The sequence below is a fragment of the Erinaceus europaeus genome, chromosome 3 (genome assembly GCF_950295315.1).
Source record: "Erinaceus europaeus chromosome 3, mEriEur2.1, whole genome shotgun sequence".
Taxonomy (NCBI): Eukaryota; Metazoa; Chordata; class Mammalia; order Eulipotyphla; family Erinaceidae; genus Erinaceus; species Erinaceus europaeus.
This window is the reverse complement of record NC_080164.1, coordinates 62,485,568-62,506,863: the sequence shown is the minus strand read 5'-3', so window position 1 is coordinate 62,506,863 and position 21,296 is coordinate 62,485,568.

Here is a 21,296-nt window from a genome sequence, read left to right as displayed (position 1 = left end):
TCATTAATTAGCTATATTTTTTGAAGTTGCACTTATGGTTAATAAAATGTGAAATGTTGGCATTTTCAACCTACACTTTGCAGACTATATATGTGTATCTTTCTATTTTTTATTTATGATTAACAGTTGGTTACAAGATTGTAAGATTACAAGATATAGTTCCACACTGCACCTATCATCAAGGTTCTATGGCCCCATCCTCCCACCTTCCAAAAGGAACAGATAACCACCACAGTTCTTTGACTTGCTTTTAACTGATTATAAAATAATAAAGCAAAGGTGCTGGAGTGACCCTCTTGTGAATCGTTTATGCTTTATACAATTTGTTTACAAACTGATTACTCTTCTGTAGGTTTGATGAAGCTTGTGAACATGCTGGAAAAGTCTATAGAGTAATGGACTGCAGGTGGCCTCTAGGAGCAGTCAGATCCCTTCAGATTATTAGTTAGCCAAAGAATCTAGACACCCCCCCCCCCAGTCCTACACATCAAGGAAATTAACTCTGCCTACAACCTAAATTATCTTGGAAGCAGAATCTCCTCCCTGTCCCGTCTTGTAGGTGAAAAGAAAGTGGGGCTGATATCTTAACTGTATTCTAGTGAGAATCTACACATATACTCATGAGGAAGACTAGACTAGCCAGGAAAAAACACTCATCTTTACTGCCATATCAGTGCAAAACTAGAGAAATATGCTGAACAAGTCAAGATTGAGCATGTCCTTAAGGCCAGAATGGTAAGCAAGAACCAGAAGAAACCAACTGGAACCAAGATGGTGCTTCAAGACCCTAAACTTCATTATATTGTGATTATAATAAAGCCTCTGTACCAATTGGTTACTCTACCTGCTTTGTCACCTCCTGGGCCATCATTTCTTGTCATTATCCTTAATCATCATCATCTCTCTCTTATTCATTTATTTTATGAGAGAGGGAAAAACACTAGAGCACTGCAGTGCTGTGGATCACACCAGGTGCCTCATGAATATGAGTCTACTGCTGAACCACCTCCCCAGGCTCCCTACCATGCTTTTGTGCTTCTTTATCTCTTCGGCACATTCTATTCTCAATACAGCAGTGAGACTGAGACTATGAAATTAGAAGTCAGATCATGTCATGGCTCTGCTCAAATCTTGAAGGTCCAAGCCTCTCAGCTGGTCCTCAGGATTCTGCATAGTGAGTTTCTCTTCATCCTTTCTTTACCTTTCACTGGCTTGTTCTCTGGGTCTAGAACTCACCAGACACTGAGCCACCTAGGAATACTTAAATGTCTCCCTGCCTGGCATAGTCTTCTCCCAGATACTTGCATGACTACTTTCTTTACCTCTTTCAGACTACATTGCTCTGAATTCAGGTATTTGTTAATTATTACATCCTCAACACGGCCTCCTGATGCTTTAAACATCACAGTCCTGTCCAACACTCACTCACTCACTCTACTGATCTGTGTTTCATTGTTCTTCTCTCCACAGTACTTACTGCATAGTAGCTGGCACTGTTGAGTTTGTGTTTGAAGTGTTTGCCAGAGGGGAAAAGATTTTACCATTTAAAGTATTAGATGTTTATTTGTTGCAAGTTCATTTAAAGTATGCAGATAGACCTCCCCCTCCTCCCCAGCACAGCTCAAAGGTGGTTTATGGTAGTGCTGGGGACTGAATTCAGAATTTGTGTTGCCTCAGGCATGAAAGTCTTTTTACATAACCATTATGCTAGCTACTTAGCCCCTAGAACTGTTTTCCTTACAAACCCAAGATTTTAGGAATAAAACAGTCATTTTATATCCTAATGTCTCCACAACAGATGTAGTTATGCCATGATTACAATGGATCCTTGGCTTCAGTGAGCTTTTTGATTTTGACCAGAAAGAATTCTTGCTCAGCTCAGTCTCTCCCTGCCACCTCAACCCAACTACTCCCTTCCCCTGCCCTCCTCCCCCTCCCCCCTCCCCTCCTTTAACCCCCTCCCCTCCTTCACCCTCCCCCTGCCCTCCTCCCCCCTCCCCTCCTCCCCCTCCCCTCCTTCCCCCTCCCCTCCCCTCCTCCACCCTCCGCTCCTCCACCCTCCCCTCCTCCACCCTCCCCTCCTCCACCCTCCCCTCCCCCACCCTCCCCTCCTCCCCCCTCCCCTCCTCCCCCTCCCCTCCTCTCCCTTCCCCCTCCCCATTCTCCCCCTCCCCTTCTTCCCGTCCCCTCCCCTCCTCCCCCTTCCCTATCCCCTCCCCTATTCTCCCCCCTCCCCATTCTCCCCCTCCCCTTCTCCTGGTCCCCTCCTCCCCCTTCCCTATCCCCTCCCCTATTCTCCCCCCTCCCCTTCTCCCCCTTCCCTCCTCTCCCCCTCCCCTCCCCTCCTCCCCCTCCCCTCCTTTCCCTCCCCTCCTCCCCCTCCCCTCCTCCCCCTCCCCTCCTTTCCCTCCTCTCCTCCCCCTCCCCTCCCCCTCCCCTCCCCTCCCCTCCCCTCCCCTCCCCTCCCCTCCCCTCCCCTCCCCTCCCCTCCCCTCCCCTCCCCTCCCCTCCCCTCCCCTCCCCTCCCCTCCCCTCCCCTCCCCTCCCCTCCCCTCCCCTCCCCTCCCCTCCCCTCCCCTCCCCTTCCCTTCCCTTCCCTTCCCTTCCCTTCCCTTCCCTTCCCTTCCCTTCCCTTCCCTGTCCTGTCACAGGCACACAACCTCAAGTCAAACTGCTAAAACTTTGCTTTTCATTCTCTTCCCCTGAGCTGGTGGCAGTGGGAAGAGAAGAGAAATCCCTGCGCAGTTGGCAGTTGTGCTAACTCATTCACCTGTCTCCACTCAGCACAGACAGCACAGACACTGGGACTTGACTATTAATGAGTATTCTAAAATTATAGGAAACCCTAAGAGTCTAAAATATTTTGGTCGGTTCTGAATATTAATCTAAATGTTGTATGCTAAAAATGTAGCACATTCTGTTGCTAATACATTATCACAAGATCTTTGAAATATGGTAATTCAGACAGCCACCTCCCCCCTTCTCAGGAGTGCCCTGGTTCTTCATGAACCTTTGTGGTTCCGTTGAGGGACAAATGCAGGACACTGGGTGGGGTGGCGGGGAGTGGGGGTGGGTGGGATGGGAGGTCCTGGGTTTTCACACATGGACCTGGGCTGCACACTAGCCACACTAGCTCACTTTTGTTTTCACTGGGTTTGCACACGTAGAACCGAGACTCATTTGGTGAAGGGGTTCTTTTTCATAACGTGAAGGTATAGAAGGAAGGAGGCTTGTACAGGTCTTGGTCTTTTGCCATTTTGGACCAGGTCCCGAGACCCCCCGGAATCTGTCCCCCAAGTTTTTTATTATAACTTTTCTTTTGCACATAACTTATCTCAAACTGTAATTAAAAGACCAATTTAGATACTACACATCTGTCACGGGTGTTCTCTTTAAATTCTGAAAACCACTTCGAGCCCCAGGAGGGGATCCTTCCTTCTTTACCCTTGTACAGTTAGTTCCACATGAGCATTTTTGGATAACTTGCTCGATCTTCCTGAAAAAAAAAATCATTGGGGTTTTGATAGGGATCATACTGAATCTAGAGGCTGCACTTGATAGGATGATCATTTTAATACATTAATCTTCTAGCCCATGAATAAGGGAGATTATTTCAGTTCTTTGTATCACTATTTCTTTTTTTTTTTTCTTGTTGTTTTATTGTTGTTGTTATTGATGTCATCTTTGTAGGATAGGACAGAGAGAAATGGAGGGAAGAGGGGAAGACAGAGAGGAGGAGAGAAAGACAGACACCTGCAGACCTGCTTCACCACCTGTGAAGTGACCCTCCTGCAGGTAGGGATCCGGGGGCTCGAACTGGGATCCTTACTCCGGTCCTTGCACTTTGCGCCACATGCGCTTAACCTACTGCGCTACCGCCTGACTCCCACTGTCTATTTCTTTTAAGAATGTCTATAATGTTCATTGTGAAGATATATTCATTGTCATTTCGTAAGATTCACTCTAAGACATTTTGTATTTTTCGTTTGGATAATAAAAGGGACTGCTTTCTTCATTAGATTTCATCTGACTCACCAGACTTGCCTAATTTTATGTGTAATAATTTTGTATCTAGGGCTTTACTAAATTTACAGGTGTTTCTACTCGTTATTTTCTGGAGCTTTCTATGTTTATTTTAGGGCTTTGTTTGTTTTCATGCCATTTTTCAAATACTGAGAGTTTAACTTGTTCCTTTTCAATTCGGATATCTTTATTCTCTCTCTCTCTTTTGCCTGGTTTCACTGGCAATTGTCATGAGAATGAAATACTGACCTGAAAATTGCTCACTTATGCAGTGCAGACAATGCATCTTGGGGAGTGTCCACCAATGCTAGAAGAGTAAGTACCTGTCTCCAAAGCCAGGCAGGCACCAGTCACTATTGTCATCTTCAAAAGTTTGAACAAGGGAGGAGAACCCGCCCAGGGACAGCCCACTTGCCTACCAACAGTTTGAACAAGGGACCTGGTGATGACTCACCCAGTAGATTACAAATGTTACCATGAACAAGGATCTGGGTTCAAGCCCCCAGCCCCAACCTGCAGGGGAGGCGTCTGGGAAGCTTTACATGTGACGAGACAGTAATGCAGGTGCCTCTCTCTCTCTCTCCCCATCTCTCTCAGTTTTTCACTATCTCTATCCAAAAAAATGGACCAAAAGAAAATTTCTAGAAGCAGTGAATTCTTTGTGCAGGTACTGAGCCCCAGCAACAATTCTGATGGCAATAGATGAATAAATACATTTGATCTGCAATCTTAGGGAAACTGCTGTAGTTTATAATGGAAGGATTGGGGATTGTGGTGGTGGAAATGGTGTGGAGTTATAGCCCTATTGTCTTGGAATTTTGTAAATCAATATTAAGTCACTAAAAACCAAGCATAAATAAATAAATAATCTTGAACAAGAGACCAAATAGCAAAACCTTAGAAAAACTTTAGTGTCTAAAACTGTTTTTTGTTTTTTTTTGATTCAGAGCACCTTCTCTACAAGTTATTGCATTATGTTAACTGTTGGCATTTAAGGTTTTTTTTTTTTTTTTAACTTATTTCAAAGGAGTTCCAGAAGAGATATATGAGGGAGAGGAAGAGGAAAGAGGAGGAGAAAGAGAAGGGAGAGGGGTAAATGAGAGGAAGGGATGGGGAAGAGTACAACTACAGCAACTGTGGATGTAGGGTTGTGATCTGGAGCCACAAAAGTGTTATTAATTCTTTACCGTTGAGCTATTTCCACTGCCATGCCCTACCTCTTGAAATAAAGGAGGTTTTAAAATATTTAAAAGCAATTGTTTTTAGTACATTATAGATAGTTTGATGAATACTTACGCGAACAATTTGGGCAAATGACAAGTCAAAGCACATGACAAAGCACAAAAGCAGTGCCTGTGGATCAAAGCGGTGAAAATAATAACTTGTATTGTGGTGTTATGTCGCCCTCTTGTGGGAACAACACAGAATGCATAGAAATAGAGAACATTTCATAAAATCCAACAACTTTAGTTATTTTTAAACACACATGAATTTTTTTTTTTGAAAAGAGATAGAGCAGCTGGGGAAGGGACTCAGTGGTGGAGTCCATGTGAGGTCTGGCTGAGATTCCTGCTGCTCCTGTGCCTGAAGAATGCTTGTGACCTGGCTCTACCTTCTTTTGCTAAATATGTACATATCATTTTAGAGGTATTTTATTTATTACAGTTTCAGAATTAGTTCATATGAGACAGAGGAGATAGACAGAGACTACTCCCATATATGGAGTACTGGAGATAGAACCAAGGATCTCAGGAATGAAAGTCCCATTCTAACAATTCACCATTTCCTCAGAAACTTCATCTGCTTTTTGAAAGACTGAATACATGCCTAGTGTGGGACAATTATGATACTCAGCAAAGCAGAAAGAGGAATGCTAGTGACCCCACTCCCCCACCCCCTCGTCTTCCTGTGGGCTCTCCCTTCAGAGACCTTGAGCAGAGCAGTGAGCCTCACCTCACAGGTGTTGTCTCTGCTGCCTGGGGGTCACTCTGCACTTCGATGCAAATCTAATATCTTTCTAACATCTAAACTGTCCTAAAGCACTTTTACTCCAATGTCATAACTAAAGAGGCAACTTGAATAATTTTAAGCAGTCTGCTTCTTATTTCTTAGTTTTGTCTTAAATAAGACTCTTTCTTTAGTGGAGCCTGGGAAGAATAAAGATGCTGGAAGATTTTGTGTCTGTGGAAGACTCCTCTTCAGTGAGCACTTTGGGGATGTTCCTGTCCTGGAGGAAAAGGCCGGCTTTTATATTTTTTTGGAGATGACCTTGAATTATGTTATGCTTGTAATATTTGTGTTCTTTCTCTACCAACTAGCCAGGTTTGGAGACATATCTCTAGAGTGTCTTCCTTTGCCAGATTGTGTTCCTGCTCCAAATTATACTCTTCAAATACCATCTGAGTTTTTTACACACAGGGGAGGGGCTTGGGGAAGGGAGAAGAGCAAAGCTCATCTAAGGTTTCTGACTTTGCCATGGTCCAGGCCTTGGGCCACTGGTTTGCAGGTCCTGTTTCCTTGCAATGAGAAATGACTTGGTCAGCTTTTGTGCTCTTTTCTTCTTTCCTTTCTTCCTTCTGCCCCCCCCCCCCAGCTTGCTTGTCTCAAACTAATAAAATTCCCAAGTAAATTTCATGAGTGAGGAGAACACTCCCCAAAGGCTGGTTTATTATGCCTGTGAGAAGGATCCCTGGGGATTGGCAGTGGTGTATCTGGTTAAGAGCACATGGTACAAAGCGCAAAGACCCGTGCAAAGATCTGGGTTCGAGCACCAGGCTCCTCAACTGCAGGGGGAATACTTCATAAGCCATGAAGCAGGTCTGCAGGTCTCTATCTTTTTTTCTCCCTCTCCTCTCTCAATTTCTCTCTGTCCTATGCAATAAAACAGAAAAAAGGCCTCCAGGAGCTGTAGATTCTGAATGCTGTCACTGAGCCCCAGTGATTAGTCTGGAGGGAAAAAAAAAAATATCTCTGGGAAGGGCTGAGACTTGCCAGAGATGTGCCTACTCCCATGCTCCAGGCAGGCAGTCTATGGTCTCTATTGTCAAGGCTGAAACAGAGTTCCAGTGCTGCTCCCAGTTCAATTCAAGTAAGACCTGTACAGTATTCTATTTTGCCTTCTCTACATTGTCTTTCTACTTAAGAGATATTTACTTATTACTTCAGAGGTAGATAGAAGTCAGAGAACCACTCCAGCATCTATGGAAGTGTGCTGGGAACCCAGAGCCCCAGTCACATCTTCCCTGTGTTCTACCAGGTGAGCTATTTCCTCTGTTTTTCGGTAGCTAGTGAAATACGGGAAAGCTTTAAAGACTGTAAAAGAGGCAGAAACATGGGCACTGCAACTGGGAGGAAAACTTTGTGAGTGAGTATAGCAATGTTGTGTCTCCCCTTTGCGGACACCTCTTAGAATGCAACTGAGTAAAGTATTTCATTTAAAAAATATATTTTTAATTATTACAAAAAAGAGAAAGTCTCACATGAAACAGAAAGAAAGCGAGACACAGAAAGGTATGAGCACCATGTATGAACATTCAGAGTTGGACAGGGGGATTGACCTGGGAGCCTGAGGCACACAAGTCTACTGGTCTGCTAGCCAAACTATTTCTCCTGTTTTTTCTGTAGCCCTGGAAAGAAAGGAAAACTTTAAAAACATTTAAGGCAACTCACTGGACACATCATAAAAAGATGAACAATTTGAGGGACAATTTTCACAAGTGACATGCCATCTTACACGGAGACAGAGAGAGGGACAGTTCAACTTGTACCCAAGCCTTGCAAATAACCTGTATTGCATTGTTATCTTGCCCCCTTGTGGACAGGGAGTAGAATGCATCTGAGTAGAGAGTTGATAATTACAAGAGACAGTTTCATGAGACAGAAAGCCGAAGAGTAAGAGTGAGAGTGGGAGAGAGGTGCCAAGCACTACTCTTGGAAACATCTAGAGTTGGGTGGAGGATTGATCTTGTAACTTAAGGAACACAAGTCCAATGCTCTGCCAGTTGAGCGATTTCTTCTACCTCTGTGTAGCTACTGAGTGAAAGGAAAGCTTAGAAAACGTTTAATGACAATTATTTTGATATATCAGAAAGAGTAACTATCTGAAGGACATTCCGTGCAAGTAGCATGTCAAAATATACTGAGACACCTGCGGTGCCATTGGTAGCAAAGCCTTGCAGTGTATTGCGTTGTTATGTCGCCCCCTTGTGGACGCGCTATAGAATGTAGCTCAGTAGAGAGTGTTCCGTTTAAAAATTCCATTTTATTCATTTTTAAGAAATGAGAGGAAGTTTCACATGATGCAGAGAGAACAAAGAAGAGATATAAGAGCTTCTGCTTGTGGTACAAGCAGAACTATTTTGGGATTAAACCAAAAACCTCAGTCATGCAAGTCATTTTGAGCTGTTTCCTCTGCTTCTCCGTGGCCCTTGAAAGAATGTAGTCTTAAACACTTGTCAGGCTACTGTTTCGATAAATTTCAGAATAAATACTAATTTCATGAACAATCTGTGCTAAATGACATACCAAATTACACTGAGGCAGAGACACAGGTTGCGCATTTAGGATGAAAGCCTTGCAAATGATGTGCAGTGCGGCGTTATGTCGCCCCCTGTGGACATTGAGTAGAATGCAGGTGAGTACAAGGTATTCATTAAAAAAATTTTTTTTTGAAAAAAAATTTAACAAATGAGAGAAAGTTTCACATTAGACATAGAGAGATAAAGAGGAACATTGTAACAGCAGTGTTGCATGTGCAGAACTGTGTGTGACTGAGCCAGATGCACAGTAATGCAAATCTAATGCTGGGCCTGTTGAACTGTATCTCTTGCTTCTCTGTAGCCCTCCGTAGGAAAGTTAAAAAAAAAATATTTAAGGCTAAAGTTTCAAATAATTTTGGAATGAGTCCCAGTTTTGTGAACAACTTGTTCTAGTGACATGGCAAATTACACTGAGGCAGAGCAGGCATCAGTGCCTTTAGGACCATGACCTTGCGAATAACGTGTATTGTGGTGTTATGTCGCTTCCCGGTGGACACACAGCAGAATGCATCTGAGTGGAGTCTTAAAATCCAAGTTAGTTACTGAGAATACACGTGTAAGAACTTTGGTGTGGAACTATACCTTGAAATCTTACAATTTTGCAATCTTGCAATCCACTACTAATCATATAATCATACATAAAAATGAAAATAAATAAAAAACACACATATAGCCATATCAGCCAGCCACTCCACATACATTAAGAAGCCTGTGTTCAGAGCCAGGGAATTAGTACAATGGTCATGCAGAAAGTCTTTTATGCCTGAGGCAACGAAGTCCCAGGTTAAATCTTTTGCACTGCCAGATGTAGATCTCAGTTGTGTCCAGGTAAAAATATATAGGAAATAAATTAATAAAAGAATATTTGAAAGATTAAATATATATCCAGTATGGAAGGTTTACCCTACCCAGAAAAGTAGAAAGAAAGGTGCATGTGGCCCCTTGCACCTTTCCATGGGCTTTCTCTTCACAGATTGGTGCAGATGGATATGCAAAGCCAAGAGTCCTGGTTTTCACCACACAGAAAGTGCCTTTTGTCTGAGAGTAAACCTTGCTCTTGGTTGCCAAAGTGGCATCTGAAATGTTACATTGTTATAAAACTATAAAGTTTTACATCAATGCCATAATTTAATAAGCAACTTGAATACTTTTCAAATGCTTTGGACCCAATATTTTCTTTCAGTGTTCTGGAGCTCAGGAAGTCCTAAATGTAGATGCCAGTGGTTTCAGCATCCTTGGATACTGCCTTCTTCCCAGTGAGTGGCCTTTACATGTGTCCTATCCTGTAAGGTAGCCTATGGGAATTGATGACTTAATGTGAACCAGAGAGGTCACTGCTGTGCAGACATTTGCCTTCCAAATAGGTGGACAAGTAATGATATAATCAAACTTTTCGCCGTATTTTAGAGACAAGACAACAACTGAATTGGGTTCCTTGTGTGTGAGATACTAAATGAGAGAAAGAAGTTTTTTTTCCCCCTAGGGACAATTTCAAAAATAGCACTCAATACTAATCCTCTCATAATTGAGGTGTAAAGTTATAATACATGGGGGTGGAGGAGATTTCAGGTCCTGGAACAAGATGGCAGAGGACCTAGTGGGAGTTGTATTGTTGCGTGGCAAACTGAGAAATGTTATGCATGTATACTATTTACCCAGCCTTCCTCAACATTTATTAACTCTTGACTTTGCTTTTGAAGCTTGTGAAACTTCCCACCCTTCAGGTGGGGATTGGGGGTTTGAACAAGTACAATTAAACATTTTAAATTAATTCAAAAAGAATAAAATACTAGTTTTTTTGTTTGTTTGTTTTATCAGAGCACTGCTCTCAGCCTTCCTGGCTATTGATGGTGCCAGAATTCAAACATGCAGGCCCTGGGTTCCAAGTCTTCTTATTTATAGTTTTAGAACAGTTACAGAATCTCACAGATTTGGACATACATAGTTTTATTCTAATGCAATTATTATCACGATCAGTGCTGATATTGTTCATCTTTGCAAACTCTTTAGGTTGGTCCTGCCATCCTTTTGACATGTTCCTGGTGGTCTCAGATCATCAGACCACACTTACTGGTTTGACAAAATGTTCCAGGTTCACTCAAATATTTCCTTCCTCTGATGTAGAATCAATCAGCTATTTCTCCAAGCGTCTGTGGTATCATATGGTAGAATAGGCTATTTAGAGAATTTATTCTGAAGGTTAGAGGCACCCCAATTCCCTCATTTCCCTAAAGGTAGCCTTTTCATAAAGGCTTATATTGTATTCTTCATTTTTTATTAAGATTTTTTTTATTTATATGTGGTCTGGGAGGTGGCACAGTGGCTAAGGCACTAGACTCAAGCATGAGGTCCTAAGTTTGATCCCCAGCAGCACATGTACTGGAGTGATGGCTGGTTCTTTCTCTCCTCCTCTTTCTCATGAATAAATAAATTATTTTTAAAAATAGGAGAGAGATGCTTGCAATTCATTATGCAGGTACCTCTCTTATTTTTTAAAATTTTATTTATAAAAATGAAACACTGACAAAAAACACAGGATTAGAGGGGTACAACTCCACACAATTCCCACCATCAGAACTCCATATCCCCTCCCCTCCCCTGATAGCTTTCCTGTTCTTTATCCCTCTGGGAGTATGGACCCAGGGTCATTATGGGGTGCAGAAGGTGAAAGGTCTGGCTTCTGTATTTGCTTCCTCGCTGAATATGGGTGTTGACAGGTCAATCCATACTACCAGCCTGTCTCTTTCTTTCCCTAGTGGGATGGGGTCTGGGGAAGTGGGGCTCCAGGACACATTGGTGGGGTTGTCTGTTCAGGAAAGTCTGGTTGGCATCATCTTAGCATCTAGAACCTGGTGGCTGAAAAAAAGAGTTAAATCCTACTTCCTATTATACTTCCCTCAGTCACTCCAAAGCTAACCTTGTCAAAGTAAGGACTGCAAAAGCTGAATAAGGGCAAGAGACTGGCATACTTTAATGATGACTCTTTAGTCACTATCAGGTCACCCCATCAGCTGGGGCCCTATTTGGGAGTCCTGAGATTCCCACACAGACATGATGGGCCTAGACCTTGATTAAATCCCTCTCTCCATTGTTACCAGTCATCTCTATCAGGAACAACACAATAGACCCCTTTGTGGGCCCCCATAGGACCTTGCCCTCAACGTGGATCAACAATGGCAGAGAATGTTCCATCCTCTGAAGGGACAACATACTCTATGTTCTACCTGAGGAAGATGGCTCCTGAAATTGGGGCAGCTTGGAATATTTCTACTCATGACCACAGAATGTGAGCGCAGATCTACAAGGATGCAGAGGTCACATAGGCTCCTAAGCTGAATATGGGCTTAAAAAAATCGATGGGGTTTACAGTCAACAACATTTATACACCTTTCCCATATTTGAGAGCTATTCTCTTCCCTGATCCAACTTTCTGGTCCTTTTTCCAGCCATGACATCATCTCCCCAGACAATAACTTGGATCCATTTGCATATCAGATGTCAGGCTCAGAAACAGCAACAACAACAAACCTAGTATTGCCACAGGCCCTTTGGAATATAACTAAAATAGACCTACGAACTATCTACAAAACAGAGACCCCCCAACTCTTCATCTGCACTACTCCAACCTTTAGGTTCATGATTAGTCCACTTCCTTTGGTTTTTAATATAAGCACATAAATCTGTATGTTTATATCCCACTTGTTAGGTAAACAACCGTGTATTATAGTCACCCTTTTCACCATATATACTTATTATATATATTTTTTCACTTAGCATATCTCAGCCATCACTTAATAGAGTGTAGAAATAACTGTTTTCTTATAGAAGCAAATAAATAGTCTCTAAGTTTTTGTGAGAACTATGATGGTTATCATTGGGAGTGTCGGGGTGCAGAACTTTGGTGGTGGGGTAGTGTAGAAATATACCCTGTAATCTTACAATCTTGTAAATCACTCTTAATCATAAATAAAAATGGATTAGCAACAAGAAATATTTTTTAAACAAACAATTTATTCCACCAGTTCCCTCTTAACAGACAATTGGGTTGTTAGAATTGCTTTTTGGTACAAATAATAAGAGCAGTGAATTTCATTTTATTTTGCCACCAGGGCTATCACTGACATTTGGTGTTTGGACAGTGACTCCAGTGCTCCCTGTGACCATTTTTTTCCCTCATTTGATAGATGGATAAGGAGTGGGAGGAGAGAAAGACAGAGAAACACCTGTAGAACTCCTCCACCACTCTTGAAGCCTCCCCTCTGCAGCTGTAGTTGGGAACTGAGCTCTTGAGCCCTGATCCTTTCACATGGTAAAGTGTGTGAAGAGCTGTGAAATTTAAAGAAGAAAGGAAGGCATGTAAATACAAGTGTGAGAATTAATCTTGCCCAGAGAGAGGTCTAGTCTTTGCCCTCAGTGAATGAGGGGGTGATCTCTAGTCTGCTGAAACATTCTGTCAATAGGAGTGTCTTTGTTTGTCTGGGAATGTTAGACCACACAGGATTAATTCTGACTTCCAGATAAACTACAGACCAGTGGTACTAGCCAGACTTTCAGAAAATGATAGAGATGAAAGACCAGCCCTACAGGAAGTATGTAATGAAGCCCAAAAAAAACCTCTGAAGCCCAAAAATATTTGAAAGTTTCCTTGGCTGGCAGCAAACTGTGCTTGTTATCTCACATTATGGTTGAGAGGAGAGGTCAGTGTTTAGGACTCTATAGGGAACAGACTATTTGGACTCTATCTAGACTCTGTCCTTTTTATCTTTCTGTTTGGCGGGTATAATTTTGGTTTTCACCAGAACACTACTCTGCTCTGGCTTATGATGTTGCTGGGGATTGAACCTGGGACTTCAAAACCTCAGGCATGAAAGGTTTTTTTTTTTTTTGCATAATCATTATGCTATCTTCCTGGCCTGGCTGGTTTTAATCTCCAGCCTTCTCTGTATCAAACCATAATTATGAGATAACAGATTTTAATGAGTTTTGTGAATTACAGCAGATAATCAAATTCAAGAGTAGCTTTAGAGAGGTGGGTGATGGTGCACCTGGTTAAGTTTACATGTTACCATGTGTAAGGACCTGGGTTCAAGCTCCGGGTCCTCACCTGCAGGAAGAAAGCTTCGCAAGTAGTGAAGTAGTGCTGCAGCTCTCTCTCTCTCTCTCTCTCTCTCTCTCTCTCTCCACCTCTATAATCCCTTTCCATCTCAGTTTCTCTATGTCTTATCAAAATAAATAAATAAAGTACTCCCGCCAATTTGTGACATGTCAGAAGTAAGAGGAGACTTGCAGAAACTCTTCTTTAAACTTTGGAATTTGGTTAACTTCTCATACGCAGAAACTGTAGTAGTTTCAGACAACTACCTTTTTTTCAAAAGCACAGACTGTATAAAAAAGAAAGAAATGAAGTACAATTATAAATAATTTTTTGAGTGAAAAAATTTCATAGGGGGCAGGGTGGTGGCATACCTGGTTGAGTGCACATGTTAAAGTGCACAAGGACCTGGGTTCAAACCCTGAGTCCCCACCTGCAGGGGGAAAGCTTTGTGAGTGGTGAAGTAGGTCTGTAGGTGTCTGTCTCTCTCCTTCTCCATCTCCCCTCCTCCTCTCAATTTCTGGCTGTCTTTATCCAATAAATAAATGAAGATAATAAAAAATAAAAAAATACTTCAAAAATTTCATAGTAATACTTTAAGATTTATTTATGTCTTATGGAGAGAGAGAGAAAAAAAGAGAGGGAAAGAGAGGGAGAGAGAGAGAAAGAGAAAGAGAGAGAGAGAAAAAAGAGATGGAAAGAGAGGGAGAGAGGGGGAAAGAGAGAGAGAGAGAAAGAGAGGGAAAGAGGGAGAGAGAGAGAGAAAGAGAGAGAGAGGGAGAGAGAGAGAGAGAGAGAGAGAGAGAGGAAGAGAGAGAGAGAGAGAGAGAGAGAGAGAGAGAGAGAACACCAAAGCATGGCTCTGGCACATAGGATACCAGGAATCAAACTTAGGGCCTCATGCTTAAGAGTTCAACACTTTGTCTACTGTGCCGCCTCTCAGGTCTCAATGCTTTATTTTATCTATTATTTTGGCTCTGGACCTCAAATTTGTTTATACAATTCTTGACTTGTAACAGACCAGCATTTCAATCTGCATACTTTATGGAATCTACATGGGTTCAATAGGTACATAATAACTAAGTCAGAGTAGACTATCAATAATAGTCTGTTTGCCGGAGGAATAACAAACCTATGACCATTTTTCCATGATGGCAAAGACGATGTGGGACTGTGGACCTTGTAGGAAGGCACAGGGGGAAGGATAGGAGCTGACAAGAGTGTCTCCTGGGAAATGAAGCACAAACAACCTCACACATCCTCTTTTCTGTGGTTAACTGCAGGATGTTTAGGGGAAAAACTGCTCTATACCACTTCTAGAAATTCTCAGTCTTAGAAATTCTCACTCAACAAGGTATTTTCAATGTACTGATAATGTTTTATTTTCTAGACACAAATTTAGATGCTTGAAAAATATCTGTGAAAAACAATTTGGTAAAACTCCTGCACTTGTGGAAGTTCTTCTCTTGTGAAGAGTAAAATGTATGTATCATGCTTAAATAGATAGCAAACAACCACTAGAGGGTAAAAAATGATGCAGTGTGGCAGAAAATGATAAGAGCAATGCAGGAAAGTAAAAGATAGGGAAACAGGAGGGAAGGAAAGGATAGAATGATTATGGAAAATAGACCAAGGGGCCAGGTGCTGGCCCATGCTGTTAAGCGCACATAGTACTAAGCACAAAGACCTGTGGAAGGATGCTGGTTCAAGTCCCAGCTCCCCGCCTGCAGGGGGGAAAACTTCACAAACAGTGAAGCAGGTCTGCAGGTGTCTGTCTTTCTCTCCCCCTCTTTATCTTCCCATCCTCTCTCAATTTCTCTCTGTCCTATCTAATAAAGTGGAAAAAATGGCCACCAGGAGTAGTGGATTCGTAGTGCCTGCACTGAGCCCCAGTGCTAACCCTAAAGGCAAAAAACAAACAAACAAAAAAAACCCCAAATAAATAGAACAAGCCCATCTCTCTGAGGAGGTGGAAGCAGAGAAGCCAGGCAGGTGGATGTCTGGTAAATGGGCACTCTAGGTTGAGGGATTGGCTGGCCCATGCTGGGAATGTTTAAGAAACAGAAAGAAACTGATCAAGTGGATGGAGTGAGTGAGAGCAGGGAGGAGATGTGTAAAACACTGAGCAGAGCTTGCAATGTGGGCATGTGAGTAAGTCTAAGGTTTGCTCTCCACTGTCAATGGCACCTGTTTGGCAGTCTGTACCCTGACTGTTGCATAACTGTTTAAAAACTATTTTTCAAAATCTCATATGATTCTAGGTGATTAAACTTTATAGAATTCTTTAGTTAAATATAGATTGTCCTCATTTCCCAGTGGAAACCACTTAATAAATACTTATACGGGGGCTGGGTGGTGGTATACCTGGTTGAGTGCACAATGCACAAGGACCCGAGTTCAAGTCCTCAGTCCTCACCTGCAGGGGGAAAGCTTCACAAGTGGTGAATCAGGACTGCAGGTGTCTCTCTCTTCTTCTCTATCTCACCCTCCCCTCTCAATATCTGGCTGTCTCTATCTAATAAATGAAGATAAGAAAAATTAAACAAAATTCTTGTACTTAAGAGGAGAGTAAAGTGAGGGTTCCCAGTTGCTGTGACAGTAGGCTTGGGTTTCTGATCCCAACATTCCACTTTCAAGCTGTCTGATATCCTGAGTCTCTTCTCAATATCCTCTGTTTCCTTAGCTTTATAGCAGAGATGGTAATCAGTAAGTATTATAGGCTAAATTGTGTCTCTCCACAAATTCCTCTGTTGAAGTGCTAACCTCCCACTACCTCAACACCTGACCTTATTTTGAGTTAGGGTCTTTACAAAGATAATTGCATAAAACTGTGATTATTAGAATGGGTCCCAGTTTAATTTTCTGGGTGTTGTTATAAGAAGCAGAAATTTGCAGAGAAGGGAAGTTGTAGCAAGATGGTCACCTTTAAATTGAGAAGAGAGGCCTCAGAAGAAGCGAATCTTGCCTTGACCTTTTAATTCCTGGTCTCTACAATGACAAGGAAACACATTTTTGTTTTTTATGCTAGCCAGTCTGTGGCATTTGCTATGACAGACACTAACACAGTACCCCAAAGGGCTGTAATAGAATGTACTCTCTCTCTCTCTCTTTTTTTTTTTTTTTTTACTTTCCTGCAGGGTTATCACTAGGGCTCGTTGCCTGCACTGCAAATCCACTGCTCCTGGAGGCCATTTTTTCCCTTCCATTTTATTCAGTAGGACAGAGAGAAATTGAGAAAGGATGGGGAGATAGAGAAGGAGAGAGAGATAGACACCTGCAGACCTGTTTCACTGCTTGAGAAGTAGACCTCTTGCAGGTGGGGAGCAGGAATTCAAGCCCAGATCCTTGCACATAATATTATGGGAGCTTAACTGGTATACTACCACCTGCCCCCCTAGAATATGTTCTTTAGGAATTGAATTCTCAAGGCTGCATTTTAAAACTTGCCTTCACTTTGCAGAAATGTTGCCAGGAATAGACATGCTCAGACATTATTACAGAGTATTTTGTAGTTTTCCATTCCAGATAATTTTTCAAATTTTCTATTTACATTCTACCACTGGTAATTTTACCAGATGCAAATATCTAAAGGCAAGATAAGAATATGGTAAAAAAATGAAACCTTGTGGGTGTTGGGCGCAAATCCCAAGCACCGACTTAATGATCCCAGCTGGAACCCCCGGCTCCCCACCTTCTTGGGATTTGCTTCACAGGCTGTGAAGCAGGTCTGCAGGTGTCTATCTTTCTCTCCCCCTCTCTGCTTTCCCCTCTCTGTTCTCTCTCCATTTCTCTCTGTCCTATCCAATAACAATGACATCAGTAACAACAATAACTATAACAATAAAACAACAAGGGCAACAAAAGGGGATAAATAAATATTCAAAAATGAAACCTTGTGGAAAAATATAAGAGGAAAAGCCTCTTGGGGGAAAGGAGGGTAAGGAGAAAAAAAAGAGAGAAAAGAAAAGCCTCTTTCCCTTCATGATTCTACCTCCTGTTGTGTGATCAAAGGTAAACACTGGCTACATAGTTTACTTAGGTATCTGTCCTTCCAGGAAGATATTTTATTTGTTCATGTGGAAACACTGGCAAATTCACCTTTAAGAATTATATGAAATATGACAGACTATATAGGGTATTTATCCTCCCTCTACCCCCATTTAATATCTTGCAGATATTTTGCTGTTAGCCCTATAGGTCTACCTCATTCTGTCCCCTTGTGGACATAAGTGGAGTGCACACAATTCTCAGTGCAAAGGTCAAGCAATTGCTAGGAAGGAGGCACCAAAAAAGCAGCTTAGATCTCCACAGGGCCATCCAGGACCTGAGCAGCACCATCTTCATTCATGACTGGTAACCAGATGGTTAGGAAAACATGGTTTTTTTTTTTTTAAACTAACATTCATGGGAGGAGGGAGGGGATCTTCTGTATGTCCATAGTTTCTTTTTAATCCGGCTGAGCTAATTTAACACATGTACTTCCCTTAATTACTGTTGCCAGGGTGGTACCCTGTACAGTTGACTTAGATAAAGCAAGATCCTCCTGGGGAGGGATGGGGTACAACTCTGACCACAGTCCGAATTCCTGGATAGCAGGGATGTCGATGGTAGGCCTTTAATCAAGTACACATATACTTTTATAGTGATCCATACACTAAAGTTATAAGAATTTCAGATTTCAGAGATCCTAAGCACATGGGTCATTGGGTACAAGCTAGTATTGACTCTTTTTTACCTACTTGCCATTTTTAATCTCTGTGCTAGGAGCTGGCAACTCACAGATTAAGAGTTACTGCCTGCTTTTCTGACAGTTGTGTGAGGAATAGCTGAGTGGGGCATTTACAAAGAGAAGTGAAGCCCCATGTGGCTACTCTCACAAAGAGTGTAGGACCACAGAGAGGAAGTAATCCACTGGCTGGGAGAAGTTGAGGATGAGGTGTGGTGTGAGAATGAGATGGGAACCATCAGAAGAGGAGGTGGGCATTAATAAATGCGGTGGAACCACATGGCCATTCTCATGGCAGGCAAGCCTCATGGCTGGAACATAACTCTGATATTGAAGTGCATGTTAGGGCCTTATATTGGTTTTCACTTGCTGTTTATAAAGTGCCACAAACCAGGGGCTTAAGACAGCATCCTTTTATTATCTCAGTTCACTGGTCAGAAGTTCAGCAATACATGGCTGATTCTCTGTACTGAGTCTTTCACTGCTTAAGTATTATAGATGTGTTGGCAGGACTGTGCTCTTTTGGGGAGATTTTGAGAAGAATCTTCTTCAAGGAGTATCTGGGTTGTTGGCAGTATTGCATTCTGTTTACTGTAGTTCCTGTTCGTCTTGAAGGCAATAGTAGCCAGGCCAGGCATATTGAGTCCTTTCTGGGGTTTCAGTCTTTTAACAACTCTTCTGCCTTACTCTGCTGCTGTTAAAGTGATTCCATAGGACCAACTTAGTTAATCCAGTACAATATATATATTTTTAAATTTTATTAGTAACTTAATTTACAAAATTATAAGTTAACAGGGGTATAATTCTGTACCATTCCCAGCACCAGAATTCTGTATCCCCATTCCCTCCATTGGAAGCTACAGTAGTTCTCCCAAGGTCACAGATATAGGTATTTTGACTATTATTGACTATTATTTCTATAACTACACGATAATATTTTGATTTTAAGATCAGCTGATCTGTAGCCTCAATTACATTTGCACTGCTGCTCTCCCAACACCTCAGGAATAAAGTAACTGATCCACAGTCCCAGGGAATTCTTCTTCTTCTAGCGTTTGCCCTTCTTCCGTAGCCAGTCAACAGGTCAGGTTGAAAGCTGTCAGGAGCTGCTTGTTGCTGGCTTTGAAAGTGACTGGGATCCATGTGGATTCAGTCGGCTAGGAAGGATCGTCAGTTTCCCCAATGAATGGGTACTCACGGGATGCACCACGAGAAGGTCGATCCAATGCATCTCGTCCCAGGGAATAAGAAGTGTAATCTCTTAAAGGTTCATAATTCTGCCTGCCACAGACAAGGAACTTGAGGACTTCTGTCAATGTCCTGATAAACCATTCAGAGTGACCCCATGCCTTCTGTTAGGCAACCAGGATCAATATCAGCCCTGCTGACCAATATCTTCCTCTGGGGAAGTGGTAGTGAAATTGGTTGGGGCCAGGAACCAAGGCTACTTGCTATACTGGCCATGGTCCATCTAATTATTGGCCTATTTAATTATTGGACTATTTATTACTTTTGCAAACCCATGGTAAACAATTAAAAAGTCAGGGAACAGTTTCATAGATTTCTGTTTTCACTTGAAAATTCAGCAGTTCTGTCAATCTTGAACTGGCCATAATGGAGTTGAGGAACACATTTGGTGGAATGAATAGGGTCTGCAGGACCACCTTCTCCATTAGTTTCCCCCTTTAAGTCTTCACCCAGTTCTCCAGAGGGCTCCATTAAAAAATGGGGGCTTAGTAGTACTTCTCCTAGTCCTATATCCAACTCTGACACCATCTCCTCAAACAATAATTTTGGTCCACCTGCATATTAGCTGTCAGGCTCAGGCAAAAATTAGTAAAGTCATGAATGCTTTCAAATATACCTAAAATAGGCCTACTAGCTTTTCCCAAATATCATCTGCTATGTTCTTACCTTTAGGTTCCTGATTATTAAACAATTTGTTCTGCTTTATATCTTAATGCTTTTCAGCCACCAAGTTGCAGATGCTACCATGACATCAACCTGACTTCCCTGGGCAGACCACCTCACCAATGTGTCCTGGAGCCTCACCTTTCTAGAGTCCTGCCCCACTAGGGAAAGAGAGAGACAGGCTGGGAGTCTGGACTGACCTGTCAACACCTATGTCCCTCAGAGAGCAATTACAGAAGGCAGACTTTCCACCTTCTGCACCCCATAATGATCCTGGGTCCATGCTCCCAGAGGGATAAAGAATAGGAAAGCTTTCAAGGGAGGTTGATGGGATATGGAACTTTAGTGGTGGGAATTGTGTGGAATTGTACCCCTCTTATCCTATGGTCTTGTCGATATATTTTATTTTATAAATAATTTTTTAAAAAATGGGAAGAGGGGATCAATATTTAATGGGCAGGAGATAAGGGGGCTACCCACCAGAATCTATGGCCAAATGCCCCTGGCAGCCCCCTCTCCAAACAGTAGCAGACACTAAAGAGGGATAGCTATCTATCTGTGTATCTATCTATGTATCTATGTATCTATCTATCTATCCGTTCATCTATCCGTTCATCCCATCCATCTAATCTTTAATTGTTTTTTAAACTTACATTGGGGGGGAGGTATCTTATTTTTTTAAAAAAAGACTCTCTTTTTAAATTACTTATTTTATTTACTTTGGACAGAAACGGAAGGGAGAGAATGAAACCTGTAGCACTTTCACAGATGGGGACCAAGGGATTGAACCTTGAGCATCCTAGTGTGTGCACTTAGCCAGATGCACCACCGCCAGCCCCCAGGGGGAAGATCTCATTCCTTTTTTTCCTGATATGCAATGCCAGGCACACAGGCACAACCACAAGCCCTTGGCATCTGGCTTGTGTCACTTGCCCGGGTGTCCTCTCACCCGGGTCCACCAACCCCACCCCCAGTCTACTCCCGCCCCAGAGCTGCTTCCCCGCCC